The sequence below is a fragment of the Panthera uncia genome, assembly GCF_023721935.1.
Source record: "Panthera uncia isolate 11264 chromosome E2 unlocalized genomic scaffold, Puncia_PCG_1.0 HiC_scaffold_19, whole genome shotgun sequence".
In the NCBI taxonomy this organism is placed as follows: domain Eukaryota; kingdom Metazoa; phylum Chordata; class Mammalia; order Carnivora; family Felidae; genus Panthera; species Panthera uncia.
In genome coordinates this window covers 768,232-790,631 of record NW_026057588.1, presented here as the reverse complement: position 1 = coordinate 790,631, position 22,400 = coordinate 768,232, and the positions used below count along the sequence as shown (strand labels likewise).

Sequence of the window (22,400 nt, the reverse complement as noted above, 5' to 3'; positions counted from 1 at the left end):
CTTCTGCTCAGGTCATGCTCTCGCAGTCCAGTCTGTGAGTTCAAGCCCCATGTTGGGCTCTATGCTGACAGCTCAGAGCCTGGAGCTGCTTCAAATTCTGTCCCCTTCTCTCTCTGTCCCTCCTCCATTTGTGCTCTGTTTCTCTCTCAAAAATAAATATTAAAAATTTTTTTAAAAAGAAAGAAGTTCGAGGGGCACCTGGTTGGCTCAGTCAGGTAAGTGTCTGACTCTTGGTTTCAGCTCAAGTCATGATCTCACAGTTTTGTGGGTTTGAGCCCTGCATCAGGCTCTGCATGGACAGCACAGAGCCTGCATAGGATTCTCTGTCTACTTCTCTTTCCCCTCCTCTCCCACTTTCTCTGTCTCTCTCAAAATAAATAAATAAACTTAAAAAAAAAAAAAGAAACCAGTTCTATCATGCTTCGTATATTATGTAAATAAGCTTTGTGCTCCTTCTTACGTGGAGATTTTGGTATTACAATGAGGTCAAGGCAAGTCCTCACTCCATGAGTTACTCCATAGTTGATCTGCTTAGATATAAGTGGGGAGTAAGCTCAACCTGGGCCTGCCCAAGCTCTTCCTCAGGGCAGTCATTACCTTTTGTTAGTTTCTATCTCCCTCATGGGAGACTATGACCATGAGACTATGGCCTGAAGTGAAAGATAAGATGGAAAGAAGAGGTTAAGTAAAATGAGGGGCTAAGGTCAGCGGGTACAAGCAGGTAAGCAGTAAAGGTCAGGTCTTGGAGTCTAGCTGGTGACATTAACTCACTCTTTCATCATAGGTACCATTATGAACTCTGCCTGTGTCCACTTGGTAACTGTGGTATTTGTTGCAGGGAGTGCTGACCTTCAGAGATGTGGCTGTAGAATTCTCTCAGGAGGAATGGAGATTCATAAATCACAGTCAGGGGGAACTGTACAGGGATGTGATGTTAGAGACCCATGGACACCTCCTCTTTTTGGGTGAGGATAACTCCCTCCAGACTTCCCAAACCACACTCCGGGTTTTGTTCCTTCCTTTGAAGAGTCTCTTGGAAGCTTCTTCTTTGCATGACTGGGATTCAGATCCCTGCAGTAAGGGAAAGAAGTAGGAGTTTGTAGATGTAAAGAAATATCTTCATGATGTTTCCTTTTCAGTTTTAGCTTCCTCTTCCTTAGAGTAACACCATTTCTGTAGATTAGTGGCAATTCTAAACATTAAGTGACATAAAATGGTCCTGCCCACATCTCAAACTCCAATTTCCACTCTTTTTTTTAATAAAAATTTTTTTACATTTATTTATTTTTGAGACAGAGAGAGACAGAGCATGAATGGGGGAGGGTCAGAGAGAGGGAGACACAGAATCTGAAACAGGCTCCAGGCTCTGAGCTGTCAGCACAGAGCCTGACGCGGGGCTCGAACTCACGGACCGCGAGATCATGACCTGAGCCGAAGTCGGCCGCTTAACTGACTGAGCCACCCAGGTGCCCCTCCACTCTTTATCATTGTGTCTAGTACTTGGAAGTGGAGGTCAAGATCTGAACATTGGAAATCCCTCCTATGTGTTCTAAAGGGGCTATTGGGTAACAGCCTTTGGGAAATCATTTCTTAGAATTTTACAATGTCCTCTCTTATCTGCTGAGTGCAATACTGGATTGAAAGTTAGAATCTCTAACAATACTCATTTCTTTTTTCTACCAAACAGGTCTTGTGTCTAAGCCAGACCTAGACACCTTTTTGGAGCAAAAGAAGGAGCTATGGGGAGTGAAGAGAAAGGAGAAGGTAGCCTGACACCCAGGTAGGTTGAATGAATGAAGCAGATGACAGAGGTGGGGTCCAAATGTGAAGGAGGAAGATAGACCTTAAAATGTGGTTCCAGTAGCTCTCCTTGAATAAAAGTCTGAGAAGCCTAGTTTTAGGTCTCTCCCTCTCATGATAAAACATCTGGTATCCAACATTATCATGCTCTATGTTCTGTAAGGATTTGACTTTAGCTCCAGTGATGGCCCATCCTGTCCACTGCGAGGGCCAGGAGACTTTCCTTGCAGCATGAGGGCCTCCATATTCTGAGAGCTGCTCCATTGCTTTGAGGGCCCCGGGGAAATCTCCATATTTATGAGGAACTTTATGCTAAAGCCTTTCTAAATTCTGCTTTGCCTCCTATGAGAAGTGTATCAGGGTAGTGTGGGCATATTGTGGTTTGGTACAGAAATCCTGGAACACTGGAGACCAATATCATGTGTTTACTGATTTATGATTTCCAATGTTACAAAGGTTTTACACAGAATGGTGCTAGGTAATTTCATCAGATAACAAAACACCTCCCTAAAATGAGAGAATCTAGTCCTTTATTTCACTTCAAAAGTTCATTTTTTTTTTGTATTAGCTAAAACTAGAAATTTCCACTCCATGTGTTTCATTCCTCAATGATGAAATCATTTAATGTATCTTTTTGTTTCTTAGAATCTTATATAAATTAATGCCATAGGGGAACTAGAACATTAAAACTTAGAACTCACAGTGTAAAATAAATTCTCAATTGTTAACTTGTTTCTTAATAATTGCATCATTTCATAATTTTGTCTTATAAGAAGTTCCTATGACTTTGTCATATATTTTTTACTTTCTAATTATATACATATGAGATTCATTTCTGATTTATTAAATCAAAAATTCTGCTATGACATTGGCATGTGCTTTATAAGAAGTAAAATAGATAATTAGTAAAATTCTCATTGAATAAAAAAGATTTGTTCATACATGTAATTTTACTTCAGGAAAAATTAATCAGTACGATTTTTTCTACTTTCCTCAGAATGTATCTGAATTTAATCCCAAATATTTAATTTTTATAAAGTGATTGTCAACGTATTTTACAACTTTGATGGTATTTGTCTGTTTAGAAATGAAAAGTTTTTGTTTTTCTGCTTGGTTCTAAATGTGGGATTATAGCCTTAAACTCTGTATGAGGAGGAATATATTAATAACAATATATTTTTCATGTCTTACAAGTGCTTATTTATAAAAATTTTTATCATAGCTTTTCATGGTGGATTTTAATGAATATTCTTTATAATTTTACTATCAATGAAGACATGTCTATAATTCAAAACGCTTGTTTTTCATGGGTACACGGTCACTGTTAAAAATTATAGTTGTATACATAGTAGGTTTCCTTTTAAATTTTTTTTAGCGTTTATTTATTTTTGAGACAGAGAGAGACAAAGCATGAATGGGGGAGGGTCAGAGAGAGGGAGACACAGAATCTGAAACAGGCTCCAGGCTCTGAGCTGTCAGCATAGAGCCCTACGCGGGGCTCGAACTCACGGACCGCGAGATCATGACCTGGGCCGAAGTCGGCCGCTTAACCAACTGAGCCACCCAGGCGCCCCAGTAGGTTTCCTTTTAAATAATACATCTTTTTTATGTAGAATTTTTTGGGTTAAATTTTGTCTTATTCTGTTTTTGCAATTCCATAATAATCAGCTTCCATTTATATGTGACTTTCCACAGTATTAGTTAGTTGTGGTTTCGTTTCCACATGTGTATTTTGTTATAGGATAAATTTCAACTCATTACATTCTTGGATAATGTGAGTGTAACTCAAATATGAATCAGCTTTATGCACTTTGCCAATAAAATTCTCTTCTCTTCCACCCCCTTCCCATATGTTCATCTGTTTTGTTTCTAAATTCCACATATGAGTGAAATCACATAGTATTAGTCTTTCTGTAATGGACTTCACTTAGTATAATACATTCTAGCTTCATCCACACCATTGTAAATGCAAGAGTACATTCTTTTTGATGGCTGAGTAATATTCCATTCTATATAAACACATACACACTGTATCTTCCTTATACATTCATTACTTGATGGACGTTTGGGCTCTCTTCATAGTTTGGCTGTTGTTGATAATGCTGCTATAAACATTGTGGTGCCTGCACCATTTCAAATCTGTATTTTTGTATCCTTTTAGTTAATACCTAATAGTGCAATTGCTGGGTCATAGAGAAGTTCTATATTAAGCTTTTTTGAGGAACCTCCATACTGTTTTCCAGAGTGGCTGCACCAGTTTGCATTCCCACTAACAGTGCAAGAGGGTTCCCCTTTCTTTGCATCCTTGCCCACATATGTTGTTTCCTAAGTTGTTAATTGTGGCCTATGGCAAGACTATGGTATGTCTTGGTGATGGTCTGCTTTTGTTGAATTTAATGGAAGTTCTCTGTGCTTCTTGGATTTTGATGTCTGTGTCCTTCCACAGATTAGGGCAGTTTTCAACTATACTTTGCTCACAAATCCTTCTGCCCCCTTTTCTTTCTCTTTACTTCTGGGACTTCTATGATACGAATGTAATTCTTTAATAAGTTGCTGATTTCTCTAAGTCTTGTATTGTGATCTTTTGCCTGTGTTTCCTTCTTTTTTCTGCTTCATTATTTTCCATAATTTTATCATTTATTTATTTATTTATTTATTTATTTTTATTAATTTTATTTTTTTAAATTTACATCCACATCACTTAGCATATAGTGCAACAATGATTTCAGGAGTAGATTCCTTAATGCCCCTTACGCATTTAGCCCATCCCTCCTCCCACAACCCCTCCAGTAACCCTCTGTTTGTTTCCATATTTAAGAGTCTCTTATGTTTTGTCCCCCTCCCTGTTTTTATATATTTTTATTTCCCTTCCCTTATGTTCATCTGTTTTGTCTCTTAAAGTCCTCATATGAGTGAAGTCATATGATATTTGTCTTTCTCTGACTGACTAATTTCACTTAGCATAATACCCTCCAGTTCAATCCACGCAGTTGCAAATGGCAAGATTTCATTCTTTTTGATTGCTGAGTAATACTCCATACATATATATATACCACGTCGTTTTTATCCATTCATCCATTGATGGTCATTTGGTCTCTTTCCATACTTTGGCTATTGTTGATAGTGCTGCTATAAACATGGGAGTACATGTGTCCCTTCAAAACAGCATGCCTGTATCCCTTGGATAAATACCTAGTAGTGCTATTGCTGGGTCATAGGGTAGTTATATTTTTAATTTTTTGAAGAACCTCCATACTGTTTTCCAGAATGGCTGCACCAGCTTGCATTCCCATGTAATTTTATCTTCTATATCACTGATTTACTACTCTGCTTCATCCATCCTCACTGTCATGTCATGGCATCCATCCGAGATTGCATCTTAGTTATAGCATTTTTAATTTTGGCCTAAATTTTAGTTCTTTTATCTCTGCAGAAAGGGATTTTCTGGTGTCTTCTATGCTTTTTTTTCCATCCCCAGCTAGTATTCTTATAATCGTGGTTTTAAATTCTAGTTCAGACATTTTTATTGTATTTGTGTTGATTAAATTCCTGGCCGTGAGTTCTATTGCCTGTTCTTTCTTTTGGGATGAGTTTCTCCATCTCATCATTTTGTCCAGAAAGGAAAAGAGGAGAGAAAGAAAAGAAAGAAAACAAACAAAACAAAACAAAATGAAAAAACAAACTAGATCTTGTGTGTTTTTTCTGCTTGTTAAAAGAATCTAGATCCAAGAATAAAATAAAATATAATAAAATGAAATGAAAATAACTAATTAGATCAAAATAAAAATAATATGTATATATAAAAATTAAAAATAAGGGCACCTGGGTGGCTCAGTCAGTTAAGCATCCAGCTCTTGATTTGAACTCAAGTCATGGTCTCACAGTTTGTGAGTTTGAGTCCTGCATCAGGCTCTGTGCCAACAGCCTGGAGCCTGCTTGGAATTTCTGTCTTCCTCTCTCTCTGCCCCTCCCAAGCTTGATCTAAACAAACAAACAAACAAACAATTAAAAATGTAAAAAAAACTTAAAAAATAATACTAAAAAGTAACAAAGGGAATTGAAAAAATAAGAAAATAAATGAAGAAAATAATAATAAACAATAAAGAATAAAAATAAAAGAGAAGTTAGATCCTATCTCCCCTAGAGGTAAAGTCTGTTAGTGTAGAGTTGGTGCAAGTGAGTTGTTTGTGCTGGTCTTCTGGGGGAGGGGCCTGCTGTGCTGATTCTCAGGTTAAATTGTTCCAGTGGAAATGCACCTCCAGATTGCAAGGGAGTGGGTTTTGGTGTAAGTGGCAGTGGCCTCTACTAGGTGGGGCTGTTTTGCTCCCTGTAGGCTTTCAGTTCTGAATGACAGAATGAATATGGGGTTTTCCCATTCTGTAGCCCCAGAGCTTAAAGTTCATGACCCCCACTCTTAAGGGGAAACCTGATTAAAGAGCAACTAATCATCCCTCTTGTGTCCCCAGTTTCTGTCAGAACCTCGCGGTCACCCTGACTATGTCCAAGCTTTTTTATTGCAGGCAGCAACTGAATTTCAAAACCCCCAATTTTATGGATTCCCACAGTGTGGACCCACGCCGTTCCTCTGGGGTAGCGTCTGGCCATGCTTTTGCCAGCCCATCTTAAAAAAAGTCATGTGACTATGCAGCTGTTCAGAGTTTATGTCAAAACAGCAGAAAGCCGGCACCCCTGCTTGCCACCCTCAGCCAGAGTGAGTCCCATCTCATGCCTGGAAATATCCCAGCGTGTTGGCACAACCCATCTTTCCTGAGACCCCAGAAATCCTCAGATCACCCTGTCACTCTTGGCATTCTGCCCCTCTTCACCACATGAACACCTTTAAGTCAGGCACTCCCCCTACAGTAGCAGACTGCTACAAGTTCAGATTTTGTGCTCCACAGCTTATACTACTTTGCAGTGGCCTCCATATTAGGCTCCCTCCCTGGGCCATACCCAGAGCAGTATGTCCCTGGGTAAACTCTCTGAACTTCCTACTTGCTGAAAGGTGGTCACTTTTTACTTGTAGTCTTGCAGTTTTTGTTCTCTCAGATCTCCGATTGATTTCGTCGGTGTTTAGAATGATTTGATAACTATCTGGCTGTGTTCAAGGAAAGAGACAAGCTTAAGGTCTCCCAACTCCTCAGCCATCTTAACTCCTCCCCCTTAAAATTATTGTTCCATAGAAGGTTTCCTTTTAAATGTGACTTTCTATAATTTATCTATTTTTTTATTTTTATTTTTTAAATGTTTATTTATTTATTTTGAGAGAGAGAGAGAGAAAAAGAGCGCACACATATGTGTAAGCAGGAGAGGGGCAGAATTGTGCTTTCTCTTTTACCTATGTAGTTTGTCCCAGAATGGCATTTCTCACCTTAGGACGTTTTTGGACAATGTGTGTGTTACCCAAATATGAATCATCTTTATGCTCTTTCCCAAGATTAGGTATTATATTTTATCCTTAATTTTGTTCTACCCATCTCATGTTTTGATACCATTCTCATTAACTTTTGCATCCTCTGAATGTATTTTCATCACTTTACCTTAGAGATTACTAAAACATTCTAAAGATAACAAATCATTATAAAGTGATATTGTCAATTGCATACAAAACTCTTCTACTTATCAACTCCACCCCTGCACCCACCTTAAGTTCCTGATATCACAAGTTCTGTCTTTTATGTTGTGTATTTTATTACCTAGATTTATGATTGTTATACTTTTATTTAAAAAAATTCTGTAGCAGAAATAAAAGTGAGTTGTGCTGCTTCATTACAACCTTACAGATTTCTATAATTGTGTAAATATTTATATTTAGCAGAGAGCTTTGTGTTGTGTCATTTTAATTACTGTTTAGAATCCTATTTTAACTAAGACTTCCTTGAACATTTATAGGACAGGTCTACTGGTAAACATGCAGAGGTTTTTACTTGGCAAAGTCTTCATTTCTACTTTCATGGAAAACAGTTTTGCCAAATAGGGATTCTCGGTGGATATTTTTTGATCATTCAGTACTTGAATACATTGTCCCATGCGCTTCTTCCTATCAGGTCTGCTGAGAACCCCACTAATAATCTTACAGGAACTCTCTTGTACAAGAAGAGTTGCTTTTGTCATGCTTTTCAAAATTCTCTTATCACTTGTGATTTTTGATAGTTTAATTATAATGTGTCATTGTGTTCATGTTGACCTTTATCTTACTTTGAATTTATTGAGCTCATTGAATTTGTCTCTTTTTTCCACATGCATGGGAAGTACCAGCCTTTACTTCTTCATGGAAATTCTCTGTCCCGTTTCACTCTCCTCTCCTTATGGGGTCCCTGTAATGTACATACTGGTTCACTTGTTGGTGTCCCATGGGTCACTTATCCTCATTCCTTTTCCACATTTTTCTTGTTTCTCAGTAGATAACAAAAAGGGTCTTTAGATTGTCTGATTCTTTCTTCTGCTTGATCAAGTCTATTGCTCACCCCTTAGTGTATTTTTAAATTCAGTGATGGTACTCTTCAGCTCCCAATTTCTGGTTGATATACTTGCTGTCTCTTTGGGTTTACATTTTGGTCCTGCATAGTTGTCCTGACATCATTTAGTTACCTGTTTTCTCTCCTTCCATGAGTATCTTTATGATGGTTATTTGAATTCTTTGTCAGGAAACTTATGGTTCTTTTTTTTTTTTTTTTTTGTAATTTTTTTTAACGTTTATTTATTATTGAGAGACAGAGCATGAGCAGGGGAGGGGCAGAGAGAGGGACACACAGAATCCGAAGCAGGCTCCAGGCTCTGAGCTGTCAGCACAGAGCCCTACACGGGACTTGAACTCACAAACCGTGAGATCATGACCTGAGCTGAAGTTGGACACTTAACCAACTGAGCCACTCAGGCACCCCAAGTTCTTTCTTAATTTAGGGCCAGTTTTAGAGATTTATTTTGTTCCTCTGATTAGAACACAGTTTTCTATTTCTTTGTATGGCTTGTGATCTTCTACTGACATTTGGGAATTAAAAACAAAAACAAAAATAAAAAGCCTCTGGGCCCAGGATTATGGACTTGCTTTGTACAGGAGAACAAAAATAATAGTAATTCTGGGGCCTGTCATACATCTCCTGGGCATTTGCAAAGTCTGAAATTTTGTAATTTTCCAGTTTACAAAAGTGTAATTACTTCTTTAGAGCCCATGATACCTTCCTCTCTCTGTGTGTCCTCGCTCTGTAGTCTTTTCATTGTTTAAACAAACAGTCACCTTTTGTTTGAGCAGCCACCACAGTGCATCCAGAGGGTGCTGTCATTCCCTCTGCTTTCATGTCCTGTGTGACAGAAACAAGCCCCCCAGGCAGCTGCAAAGAAGCAAGATCACTGAATATACAGGTCATTTACTTGTTTCTCTCCTGATGAGGGGTAACCGTTTTTTCAGTCTTGCCATGGAATGCCACAGAGGGTGAACAGCTGTTGTGTGTAAGTGTCACAAACTTTTCTTGTCTCTTTGATGTGGCTCTTCATTTGTACTTGCCTGGGTGTGCTATGTTCTCCTAACTAGCTTCCAAAAGGTAATGTGGTCCATTTTTGTCTCCACGGGGGAGTAAAGTCCAGGTTGCTTCCTATTCCTCCATTCTGCTGATGTCCTGTTATGAGTATTAATTTTGCACGTTAGTGGGGTGCCTGGATGGCTCAGCCAGTTAAGCTTCCAACTTCAGCTCAGGTCATGATTTCATGGTTTGTGGGTTTGAGCCCTGTCAGGCTCTGTGCTGACAGCTGGAGCCTGCTTTGGACTCTATGTCTCCCCCTCTCTCTCTGCTCCTCCCCTGCTTGCTCTCTCTCTCTCTCTCTCTCTCTCTGTCTCTGAAAAATAAGTAAACCTTAAAAAAAATTAATTTTGTTGGAATGCAAGCTGGTGCAGCCACTCTGGAAAACATTATGGAGGTTCCTCAAAAAACTAAAATAGAACTACCCTATGACCCAGCAATTGCACTACTAGGCATTTATCCAAGGGATACAGGTGTGCTGTTTTGAAGGGACACATGCACCCCCATGTTTATAGCAGCACTATCAACAATAGCCAAAGTATGGAAAGAGCCCAAATGTCCCTCGATGGATGAACGGATAAAGAAGATGTGGTATATATACACAATGGAGTATTACTCGGCAATCAAAAAGAATGAAATCTTGCCATTTGCAACTACGTGGATGGAACTGGAGGGTATTGTGCAAAGTGAGATTAGTAGTCAGAGAAAGACAAATATCATAAGACTTCACTCATATGACGACTTTAAGATGACAGAACAGATGAACCCAAGGGAAGGGAGGCAAAAATAATATAAAAACAGGGAAGGAGACAAAACACAAAAGACTCATAAATATGAAGAACAAACAGAGGGTTCCTGGAGGGGGTTTGGGAGGGGGGATGGGCTAAATGGGTAAGGGGCATTAAGGAATCTACTCCTGAAATCATTGTTGCACTATATGCTAACTAATTTGGATGTAAATTAAAAAAAATAAAAAACAATTAATTTTGCACATTAGCATTTTAATGTACATGCATGTTAGTGTAACAAATGGGATAACTTACTTTGTATCTTTTGATTGCATCTTTCCATAACACCCTAGGCCTGTTGGCAGACAAGCAAAGGAGATTCATTCCATAGAATGATATGGGAAAATATGGAAGCTGTGGCCTTGAGTATTTATACTTAATGAATCCCTGGGAAGGTGGTGGGAGGTAGTGATGGGCAGAACAGATATTATGATGGATATAACCAAACTGGGACAATTATCCATGAGGAAATCCTTACTGCTAGAGGAGATCAAGAGTATAAAACATTTGGGGGAAAACACTACCTTAAGTCAGTGATATTTGCAGAAAGTGTCTTTGAACCCAAGGACCAAAATCCATTTTTAAAAAGATGTTTATTTATTTTTGAGAAAGAGACAGCGTGAGCAGGGGAGGGGCAGGGAGAGAGGGAGACACAATCTGAAGCAGGCTCTAGGCTCTGAGTTGTCAGCCCAAAGCCCAATGTGGGGCTCAAACTCACAAACTGTGAGATCATGACCTGAGGTGAAATTGGACACTCAACCAACTGAGCCACCCAGGTGCCCCCAAAATCCATTTCGTAATCCTTCATATTCTCTAGAAGGACATTTGGAAATTCTGGAAAGTCACCTAAACCATGCCGAAAGTAATCATTGAAACCGTTTCAAATACAAGATTGGATTAGTAATTCACTGAAATATTTCTGAAAGTTAGACATTTAAGAATAAAGATAAAAATTCTACATGTGATTTTGAGAAGATCTTTTCAGAGTATTCATTATTCTCCCACCAACACATAATCCCTCCTCATTCTAACGTCTAATTTTGATAAACTTCAGAAGGTCTTTATCCCAACATCACTGTTCTATAGTTATCACATGACACTTAATTTGGAGCAAGTTTTTATGTATTGTGATTTTAGGAAGGTCTTTAGTGAGGACTCAGTCTTCCGTAATTACTGAGGTATTTGTAGTGGAGATAAAACTTACTAATGCAATGAATCTGGGAAAAAATGTCAGTTAAGGGTCAAATCCTAGTAAACATCAGAAAACTCAGTTTCCAATGAACCAGTATAAAAGTAATAAATGTGGGAAAGTCTTTTATAAAAGCTCAAATCTTATTGTACATTATTGTATCTTTACTGGGCAGAAGACTTACAAATGTAGTAACTCTGGCAAACCTTTTAACTAGTCTTCAAAACTCACTCAACAATAAAGATTTAATAATGGAAATAAATCTTACAAATGTAAACAATGTGGCAAAACATTTACCACTCAAAACATCAAAATTAGGTAATATGTTATGGAGAGAAGGCTGAAAAATGTTTACAAAAATGTGACAATGCCCTTAAGCAGAACTATAAACTTTCTGAACATCGTAGTGTGCATACTGAAAGAAACCCTACAAATGTAAAGAATATGGTAAAGCATTTAATTCATAACCAAAAATATCCAACGTGAGGCAGTATCTCTTGGGGAGATAACTTACATATGACAAGAATGATGGTCATGTCTTTATCTGGCTTCAAACACTTAACTCAACATCAGAGAAATCATAATGGTGGGAAGCCCTATAAATGTAATGGTTGATGAAAGACCTTTGTTTTTAATACATGCTTCAGGGAAAAAAGAGTCTTTATAACAGGTAAAAACATGAAAGTTGTAAACAATTGGCAGAGTATGTAATGGAAAACAAAATCTAAATAAAATGAGAGGTTTCACAGCAGAAAGCAATAGGTCAATATCATTTTTCAGACACTATTCTAAATCAGAGCATTTATTATAGAGAAAAATCTGAATATAAAACTCTAATATGAATTACATTTTCACCTTGGAGAATGTAGGCATTGGGGGTATGACCCCACCACACCTGAGAATCTTACTGTAACTTTTGAGTCCCCCAAATTAAAACCATACTTGGTTTTCCACAGAAATAGCCTATCGTTGACTAGAAGTCTTACCTAGAATATTAACAGTCAATCATCTCATTCTTTGTTGTCTGTATTATAAATGGTATTGTTATAATTAAGTAAGCTTGAAAAAACAAAAGATTAAGGAAATCATAACAGAGAGGAAACATTTATAGTACTGCAACGTGTTTGTCAAAAAATAAATCTACTTGGACCCACACTGCTCAAACCCATCTTACTCAATGATCAACTGTATTTGTTAATGTGCCTGAAAGTCTAAAGGAAAGATGGATGTCTGGAGGGGAATAATTTCAGTGTGTCTCTTTTTTTTTTTTTTTCTATTGACCATGTTTGAGATTTTTTTTTGCATGACAAATACTATTAATTTCACCCTTAAATCATGTCATGCAATGCCTTTATTTGTGTGCGTGCAAAATGATTTGATTGTTGTCTCACAGACATGAGTGGCTCTTTTATGATGGGGAATTCATTCATACCTACTTTTCCATGGAAGATTGAGACTGTAGTGTACAATGTATGAAGAAAATCTACTTGGAGATGCTGTTTGTGTTTGATGTCTAAGAGGGATACAACTCATGATGAAGTAAGGGTTCAGGGCATTATTACTTGAAATAAAGTAAGACAGAAAAACATTTTGAGTTTTAAATAGTTGTGTTAGTTGCTGTTTAAGGAGAATGGCAGTTCATTAAAATCTGGATGTATTTTCATAATAGCAATTGATACAAGTCAAGAATATTAGTTATGTGGTTGAAATTTAAAAAATTTTCTCAGATATCTGGGGAAATTATAGCTAACTCTTCCATAAAAGGGTATGAAATTATTATAATCCACATTTACTCAATAATGAATAATTATTTGAAAGTGTAGGAAGTATAACTCATAGATCCTTATATCACAGGAACAAGAATGGTTCTTGAATGCTTGTCATGGGCATTTTAACCAAGAATCATACAGTAATTTTGCAGTGGTTTGTTTAGAGTGCATTTGAACTTAATATATTTTCATTAATAACACTGGATGGATTTTAATGTGTTAACACTGATGTGTAATAAATGAAGTTTTAACCTACACAAACCCTGGACTGTTGCAGGTTAACAGATGGTAACACAAAGTACACTTGACCCTTGATCAACATGGGTTTGAACTGTGTGGGTCCACTTACAGTCAGATTTATTCATAGTACAGTACTGTAAATGCATTTTCTCTTGCTTCTGATTTTCTTGAGCTTCCATTATTGTAGGGATACCATATGTAACATATATAACATATAAAGGTGTAATAATTGACTGGTTTTCATAACGTTTCTTGTCAACAGAAAGCTGCTATTATTATTTTTTGTTTATTTTTTTAAAGCTATTAAAATTAAGTATTGGGGAGTCAAAATTACACATGATTTTCAACTGCATGAGTGGTGGGTACACTGACCATTACTTGAGATTATTTTCCCTATGTTCATGTATCATATATTTTCTTCCTTATTGTGACTGCTGGAACATTATGATATTTTTAATAAGGATATAGAAGTATTATTGAGACTGTAGCTAATCAATTCATACTGCTGCCTTGGAATCCATCTTGTACAACTAGACTGCCTGCAGGGGCTTTTGAAGTGACTCTAGCTCTGCCCAGTAGCAAATACACTATAGATAACAGTCCGTACAGTCACAAGCAAAGGTAAGATCCTCCTATGACTTCCCCAGTAGCCTCTGTGAATGAGTGTCCACTCCCTCCCTATATATTTACCTTGTGTACCCCCTACAGAAGACTCTCTCAGAGTTTACCATTTTCCACTCATTTTGATTTGAATTGTGCATTCTAGACTTAGCACAGGAACTCCAAAGCACTCCAACCATGTACCCCAAAAAAGGCATCTGCCCCAGTTTCTGCCATTCTGTCTACCTGCACTCAGCCTTAACCTCTCCATGCTGTCCCTCAAGGGATATTGTGTACATCCTCCAGGATCTAAGGGTAATAAACTTCCTGTATTTAAATTTCTTTGTTTTCTTTTATTGAACCATGGGTCACCATCCATGTGACTACCAAGTACTGGTTCTACTTAACTGCTAATTGAACAAAGTCACTGCAAATATAGTTATAAGCCATATCTACAGAATTCTCAATCACTGTTTTTAAAACTTTACACTATATTTTTCTTTGCTTATGTTGCTTTTCTGAGCATACTGAACACAGTTTTTTGGTTTTGATATGCACAGAAAATAATATGCTATATTAAGCTAAAGGTATATCTTGTAGTAAGAGAACAAATTAAGAAGAAATGCATGTATATCTATATCTTCAGAATGAAAGGGAATATTAGATCAAATTAAGTAATTTCCAGATTTCAAAATTGATGATTTCCTAGCAAGCAAAATGTTATATATTCATAGTGGGAATAATTTTCTCTACACTGTATTGAATTGATTTCTCCTAAATCACTTGTATCTTGGTTTGAGAATCTCCCCATGCAAATCCTGTCTTGTCTACCTACTTATTACTCATGTAGGATCTACTCTGTTTCCCTTGTTCCAATGTTCATGAATTGCTTTCATGACTTGCTCAGGGATTTTAAGAATACGTTGCGTGAAATGACATTGTGTTCCAAAATTAATTTGAATATGGGAGTAATTCCACAGTAATTTAATTCTATGTGGTTTAATTGCTCCCTTTTACTTCTCAACTGGACCAGAATACTAAGTAAGATTTTTTTTAGTTACTGTTCTTTTTCCTTCTTGGAAGTGACATCATCCACGTTATTCACTTTACTGGAACAATTTGATTAGGTGAAAACTTGGAGACTTCATGAGTCATGTGTTATTTTAACATTAATTTAAAGGAACCAAACTTGGGACAGTGCTGGGTGCTTAGTAGGTGTTCTTGACTTAGGAAGAAAACAAATACTAAGAGTGATGATGCAGCCCAGGGTAAAAGATAAAATGTCCAGGCTGAAGCATTGGCATGAATTCTTCATTTAGGTAGAGGACACCTGTCTAAGGCTGAACTACTGAGTCTAAATTTAGAAGGATAAACTTTACTTGTTTTCTTTCCAAATCATCTCCAGTTCTTTGATGTCCTCATCTCCATTCCAGTGATGTAGGCATCACTGCTATCCTTCTTTCCTGTGTTATGGAGACCCCATCTTCACTGCTGTCTCCTCCCATATAAGCCATGTAGGCCCTTCTAGGCTCTTAGGAGTAGTTTGGAATTTTTTAATTCAATGGGAAATGGCTGGTCACTGGATCATGTATGGCCATACTTGGGACTTAAATACTATGTTGTCACCACCTCATTGGAAGAACAGGAAAACACCATCAATGGGTCACAGGATTGTTTCAGGCACTTGGTACTAAGATGTGTGGGGAAGGATAAAACATGATGATGGTATCCTTTAAGAGGAAGATAAATCCTACTAGAAGCAAATATGGAGAACTCTTGAGATGCAGAGAAAGATCTGGTAGGGAGCCCCTCTTGGTCACTGCAAGGTCTTAGGAAGCTACTTATAATGGAAAAATGTGACAGAGATGGGGACTTGGAAAATGTGGTTTCCTGGGATTGAGGGAATCAGATCCTTTCTTCATGATTTAATGAATTCCCTGGTGGTTCTGAGGACTGTTGTTATTGGATGGCAGGATAACTGTACTTTCCCAGGCCCAGGTGGGTGGCAGTGGATGGAAAGGGGAGATTGGATATTTAAACATTATGGCCATTGTTTTAAGATATCACATGACAGAGTACATACTGAAGATGAAGAAGTCTTCTGGACACGAATAATCAGAATCAGCAAGGCATGTGGATAGTTCCTCAAAGCACTGGCCTCCCAGGTATAAAACCCCAGTATAGGTCTGATGTAGTATAAATGGATCACTTTCCAAGGATGCTGATCTGCAGTTGGCAGGGACCCCTTTCACTTCCACCTTTCCCCTTTCAGCTTGTGATGAATCTAGTCCCGTGCTCTGGACTGTGTATAAGGCACCTTTTAGTTAGGGAGCAGTTCACTGTTCATGGGCCGTGAACATTTCTGTTTCAAACAGCCCACCCACTTTTTAGTCTAGATGTCCCTACATTGTTTCACAGCCCATGCTATCCTTTCACCCATTCTGACCCAAGTGGAAAGAGGATTTTTATCAGTTGTAGAAACTGATAGAATAAAGTTTGGTAGCATGTTATACTCACATTTAACATGGATTCAAATGAAGATTAATCATTCATTTTTCAGTACCTCCGATTTTATGGTCAACTATACCATGAAAAGGCTGATGTGTATATATAGAAAAGAGGTGGATTTTGTGTTATGTATACAGTGAGTAGGTAGATGCTCATATCTGATAAAATGGCACAGACACCCTTTGGTGTGCTCTGGGTTTTCCATTTCTTCTCTCTTGTATTGTCTACCCCCAGGTGTTGTGCTCATATTTGCTCTCCCATGGCCCCAAGATACCTACACCACCACCAGGCATCATAGTATGTTCTATGCAGCAAAGGAGGCGGTGTAAATCTGATTGAGCTAGGGAATTTGTTTTGAAGTCTTGTTTTCATTCAAGGCAGGCTATCCTCCCCAAGGCTCTTCTCCCTCCAAGTCATTGACAAGAACTTTGACATATGGGCCAGTCTAAGTAGAAATATGTAAGTGTAACACAGGTAGACATATAAGATGTTTGTGAAGGGCTCTTTTTCTCTGAACCGTATCACAGCATCTGACAGAAAGGCAATCACATTTTGCACTGAAACTAGCTATTACAAAAAGTCTGTAGGGCCCCCTGAGTGGCTCAGTCAGTTAAGCGTCGGCTCAGGTCATGATATCATGGCTCGTGAGTTCGAGCCCCGTTTTGTGCTCTGTGCTGACAGCTCAGAGCCTGGAACCTGCTTCAGATTCTGTGTCCCTCTCTCACTCTGCCCCTCCCCTGCTCATGCTCTATCTCTCTCTCTCTATCTCTCTCTCAAGAATAAATAACTACTTAAATTTTTTTTAAGTCCCTAAAATTTACAATTTCCTTAACCTTACTTCATAGGGATTTTATTCTGCATACAAATGGAGTGCTGATGAAGCACTTCTTAAGCCTGCAATTACTTATGGTCTCATGTTTAAATCATCAAATACAGATCTATAGTGAGAATGCTATATTCAATCCCATGATAATATATACCATGTGTTAATGTCTGGTATGCATTTCATAACTCACTTGATAAAATATTTAAATAAGTTCCAATTCACTCTAATTTGGATTGCTTTCATTCAGGAGCATGAACAGAAGTGTGTTTGGGGTCATTTCAGGAAGCTCAAGGAGGGTATTGACTGAAGGGAGAGGAGGAAAATAAGACAGGCTTTTGTTATTTTTGAATAACGAGAATGTGTCTTGTGGATCTTGTGTGTGTGTGTGTGTGTGTGTGTGTGTGTGTGTGTGACAACACTAGCATGACCACAAGCATAGAGCAATTCTAACAGTGATTTACCTGTGATGACCTGTAACTTACCTGTTACCACAGAGGCTCTCAAATTAGTGTCAGAATCCCCAAGTGAACTTGTAAATCAGATTGCTGTGCCTGTCCCCACATTACTACTTTGGTAGTTCTGGGGTACAGCTCCCCCAGTTCCCTTTCATACACATTGTCAGGTGCCTGTCTATGGAACCCACTCTGAGAACCAATGTCCTGGGGCACGTTTATGGTTGTGTTACTCAGTAAAAATATTAGCATATTGCAGAATGCAATCAGGCACATAGGTGTCTAATTTTGGTTTTCCAGATGTGAAAGTGAACTCATGTGTGTGCCAGACCTTCCCTGCACTTGTAATTTGGATGTCTGACCTCTATGTCTGGTTCTTAGTAGTCAACCAGAAAGCCACTCAGGTTATATGTGTGTGGTTTGGGCTGGACTTTTCACTTTGAAGTCTCATTTCATAGAGTCTGTTCTCTGCGAAGACTTATGGTGGGGCAGGTTTGGACGCTATGCTCAGCAGTGGGAGGTGACTTCCAACTTGCATGCCTGCTGAGACAGGCCATAGAATGGCTTCCATGCTCTAGTTCAACCTGTTGGCTGGAGACACAAATCAGGCATAGCTGCTAACAAAGCTCCTCGACCAAGTAGGTCCATCTCAGCTCTGCGGGTGGGCAGAGTCACTGACATCTCTGATTGGGTGTCACCACAAGGTGGAACACAGTCTGTTCTGACAGTCTTCCAAGATCTGAACACTGGTTGTTGTAAGGCTTACCCACCTTCTCCATCCTTATATGATACCCTATGGTCCAGCAGTATAGATTCCCCCAAGGATCCACTTGATAGGAGACCTAAGTGGGCCACCCAGGAAGAGGCCGGCCATTTGCAGAATGTTGGATTCCCACCTTGGTCTCTCTCTCTTTTTGATGGAGGAATCATTGTTTGAGGTGGTCTCTCATGGTGGGGCACTGTGCTGTCCTGGGGGAGGTGCTTGTGGTCAAAGTGAAATGGCTCTTCTTACCCTTCTAATGCTGTCCTTTTTTTTTTTAATATTAATTTTTTTTTAACATTTACTTATTATTAAGAGACAGAGCATGAGCAGGGGAGGAGCAGAGAGAGGGGGAGACACAGAATTCAAAGCAGGCTCCAGGCTCTGAGCTGTGAGCACAGAGCCCGATGCAGGGCTCAAACTCACAAACTGCGAGATCACGATCTGAGCTGAAGTTGGACGTTCAACCGACTGAGCCAGCCAGGCACCCCTCTAATGCTGTCCTTGGTCTCTGGTCTGGGGTCTCTGGTCCAGGGGTGCTTCAGTCTCATTCCTGAGAACTGAGATTTGCCCAATGGTGTCTTATGTGAATAGTTGCTAGTTGAGCTTATTACAAGACAGACTGAAGTGGGAACCATATATTTCACCATCTTAATGATGTCACCCCTCTGTTATCAATATTTTCATGTCTCATGATCTAGATTTTTTTGATGTTTGTTTATTTTTGAGAGAGAGTGAAGTCAGGCAGAGGCAGAGAGGGGTTTAGGGCAGAGGATCTGAAGCAGGTTTCACATGCTGATGATAGAGGGCCCAATGCAGGGTTTGAAGTCATGAATGGTGAGATCACGCCTGAGCCAAAGTCAGTAGCTTAACCGACCAAGCCACCCAGGTGCCCCATCTCATAAGCTAAAAACGGATGTTTCCCTTTTATAGATAGTACCCACTTGCTGCATTAGTGAGAGAATGAAGACCATTCTCAGCCGACTGTAGACATGACAGAAAATGTTGACATCAAACATCACTCTGAGGGGCGCCTGGGTGGCTTGGTCGGTTAAGCGTCCCACTTCAGCTCAGGTCATGATCTCACCGTCCGTGAGTTCGAGCCCCGCGTTGGGCTCTGTGCTGACAGCTCAGAGCCTGCAGCCTGTTTCGGATTCTGTGTCTCCCTCTCTCTCTGTCCCTCCCCTGTTCATGCTCTGTCTCTCTCTGTCTCAAAAATAAATAAACGTTAAAAAAAAATTTTAAAAAGCAAAAAACAAAAAAACCCCACATCACTCTGGAGGAACGCACTGTTATTGAGAAGGGCCCCAGAGGAACCCTGTGAAGGGACTTCAATCACATCAGTGTAGAACTCAGTCTCCTCGAAAGGAAAAAGAGGAGGCTCTGAGTCGACAAATGGTGGGGAAATAGAAAAGAAGTGGCTACTGTTCGTACCATCTGTCATCATGTACGGTGCATTATCAAGGAAGGGCATTAACTGGGCTTTTGTAACAAGATGAGGTCTGCGTATGCTCACTTCCCCACCAACATGGTTATTCAGGAGAATGGTTCTCTTGCTAAAATTCAAAATTTCACGGGTGGAAAATACATCTGTAGGGTTTGGATGAGGCCAGGTGTTGCTTGTTCTGTATCTCAAGCCCCTAAAAATAAGTTAATTCTTGAAGGAAATGTCATTGAACTTGTACCAAACCCAGCTGCTTTGATTCAGCAAGCCACAACTGTTAAAAACAAGGATATCACAAAATTTTGGGATGGTATCTATTTCTGAAAAAGGAACAACTCAGCATCTGATCAATAAGATCTCAGTTGTCCAGCTTCAGAAAAAGCAAGATGGTGGATGATTTTCCAGACTTATTTGTAATATTTTATTTTTTAATCTAATATCTTATAATTCTATATACATGTATGTACATCTGCATATGCTTATATATGTGTATGAATATGGGTTTTATTTATTTATTTTTAACTTTTCATCCTCATGTTTTAGTTACAGCTCTAGGAATAATCCAATTGAATATAGTCAAGCAAATGTTAGGAGGAACATTTGGTTTATTTATGTTAATATTCTAAGGGAGATGTTGGGGTTTGGGTTTACCAAGTTTTTTATATTTTCCCTTACACTCTATTTTTTTTTTTTTTTATTATGTTTTATGTGCTTTCCTGTGTGCATTTTAAGAAAATCATTCTAGGGGCGCCTGGGTGGCTTGGTCGGTTAAGTGTCTGACTTCGGCTCAGGTCATGATCTCACGGTCCATGGGTTCGAGCCCCACATTGGGCTCTGTGCTGACAGCTCAGAGCCTGGAGCCTGTTTCAGATTCTGTGTCTCCCTCTCTCTGTGACCCTCCCCCATTCATGCTCTGTCTCTCTCTGTCTCAAAAATAAATAAACGTTAAAAAAAAAAGAAAAAAAAAGAAAATAATTCTAAATTTCATTCTTTCTCTGTGAACACTGTGTACTCAGTACCATATGGTTTAGCTAGAAATTAAAGCATGCTTTCAAAGTCTAGTCACAGTTTGAAGTTACTTCCTACTTTTAATTTCAACTTGTCAATATGTGTACATTATGATACTTATCTGTTTACTTATATCTATTTTTTTCGATCAGTTTTTTAAAGTCACACGTGCAGATCATAAGTGAACACACAGCTCAATGGAATTTCACAAACTGATCGCATCTCTATAAGCCCCTAAGATCAAGAAACAGAATATCATTTGTCCTCCAAAATTCCCCCTTGAGGTCCCCAGTAGCTTTGCCCAAAGCCCAGCACTCTTTTAACATGTAGATAATAGATTGCTGTCCTCGTTTTTGCACTTTTTTGTAAATGTAATCAGGCACGAAGAACTCTTCTGTTTGGCTTTTTTTCTTTCCATCTATTGCTTGTGAATTTATCTGTATTTACTGCACGTTGTTGTGCATCATTCATTAGACTGGATGGATCCAATTCCATTGTGTGAATATCCATTGATCTCATCATTCTACTATTACTGGGCAGGTGAAGAATTCTCCGTGTAGAACTGTCATGAATAGTACTGGCATATAAAATCTTTAATTTGCCTTCTAGTGGAACATGCACACATATCTGCTGGCTATATATGTGGGAGCATATTGCTGGTAAATACAGATGTGTTCAGCTTTTATAGATAGTACCCAATACTTTGCCAAAATCTTTGTACTAATTTTCACACCCACCAGCAGTATATGGGATTTCTGGCTTATCTACATACTTTGCAAAACTTGGTAGTTTAGGTCATCTTCACATTAGGCTTCTGGTTGGTATGTGATAATGACCAAGTCATGGTTTTATTTGCTTTGCTGTTGTTGTTACTTCGTGTTACTATGGAGTTAGGCATTAATTTGGGTAATCGCCTTTTCAAAATGTCTAGTTAGTTATTATGACCATTTTGTTCTGTTGTAATATCTTTTTCTTCAGGCTTTGTAGTTCCGTATATATGCTGAGAATGACTCCATTGTCTCCTCTCTCGTGCCTATTTCTAGCTCTTGAGCTTGTAGTACAAAGAAGTTCTTAATTTTAATGTATCTAATTTGTCACTTTACCCATTATGGTTAGTGTTTTTTATTGTTTTTAGAAATCTTCTCTTATACCAAGACCACATAGATAGAATCCTTTGTGTTTTTCTAAAAGCATCATTAATTATCTTTACAATTTTGGTGAGAAATGTATTAAAAATCAATGAGTTATGTGGTTTGTGTAGTGACTGATGTTTTTTATTCTTTTTCTTTTTTTCACAACATGGCTAACAAATTGAAACATATTCTGAAAATGCTGTATTGTGCTTTTTTCCTTCTGCTTGCACAAGTCATTTCTTTTATTTCTTTTTTATGTTTTTAAATTATTTTAAGTTTATTTATTTTTGAGAGAGAGAGAGAGAAAAAGTGCAAGCAGGGGAGGGGCAGAGCGAGAGAGGGAGACATAGAATCTGAAACAGGCTC

The 22,400-nt window shown here is 38.5% G+C and overlaps 2 pseudogenes; both read left to right on the top strand.

The window, feature by feature from the left end:
- The first annotated feature begins 506 nt into the window (after positions 1-506).
- On the top strand, positions 507-6,394 carry LOC125916070 (KRAB domain-containing protein 5-like; annotated as a pseudogene).
- A 48-nt stretch (positions 6,395-6,442) lies between these two features.
- On the top strand, positions 6,443-20,290 carry LOC125916069 (60S ribosomal protein L9-like; annotated as a pseudogene).
- Positions 20,291-22,400: the final 2,110 nt, after the last annotated feature.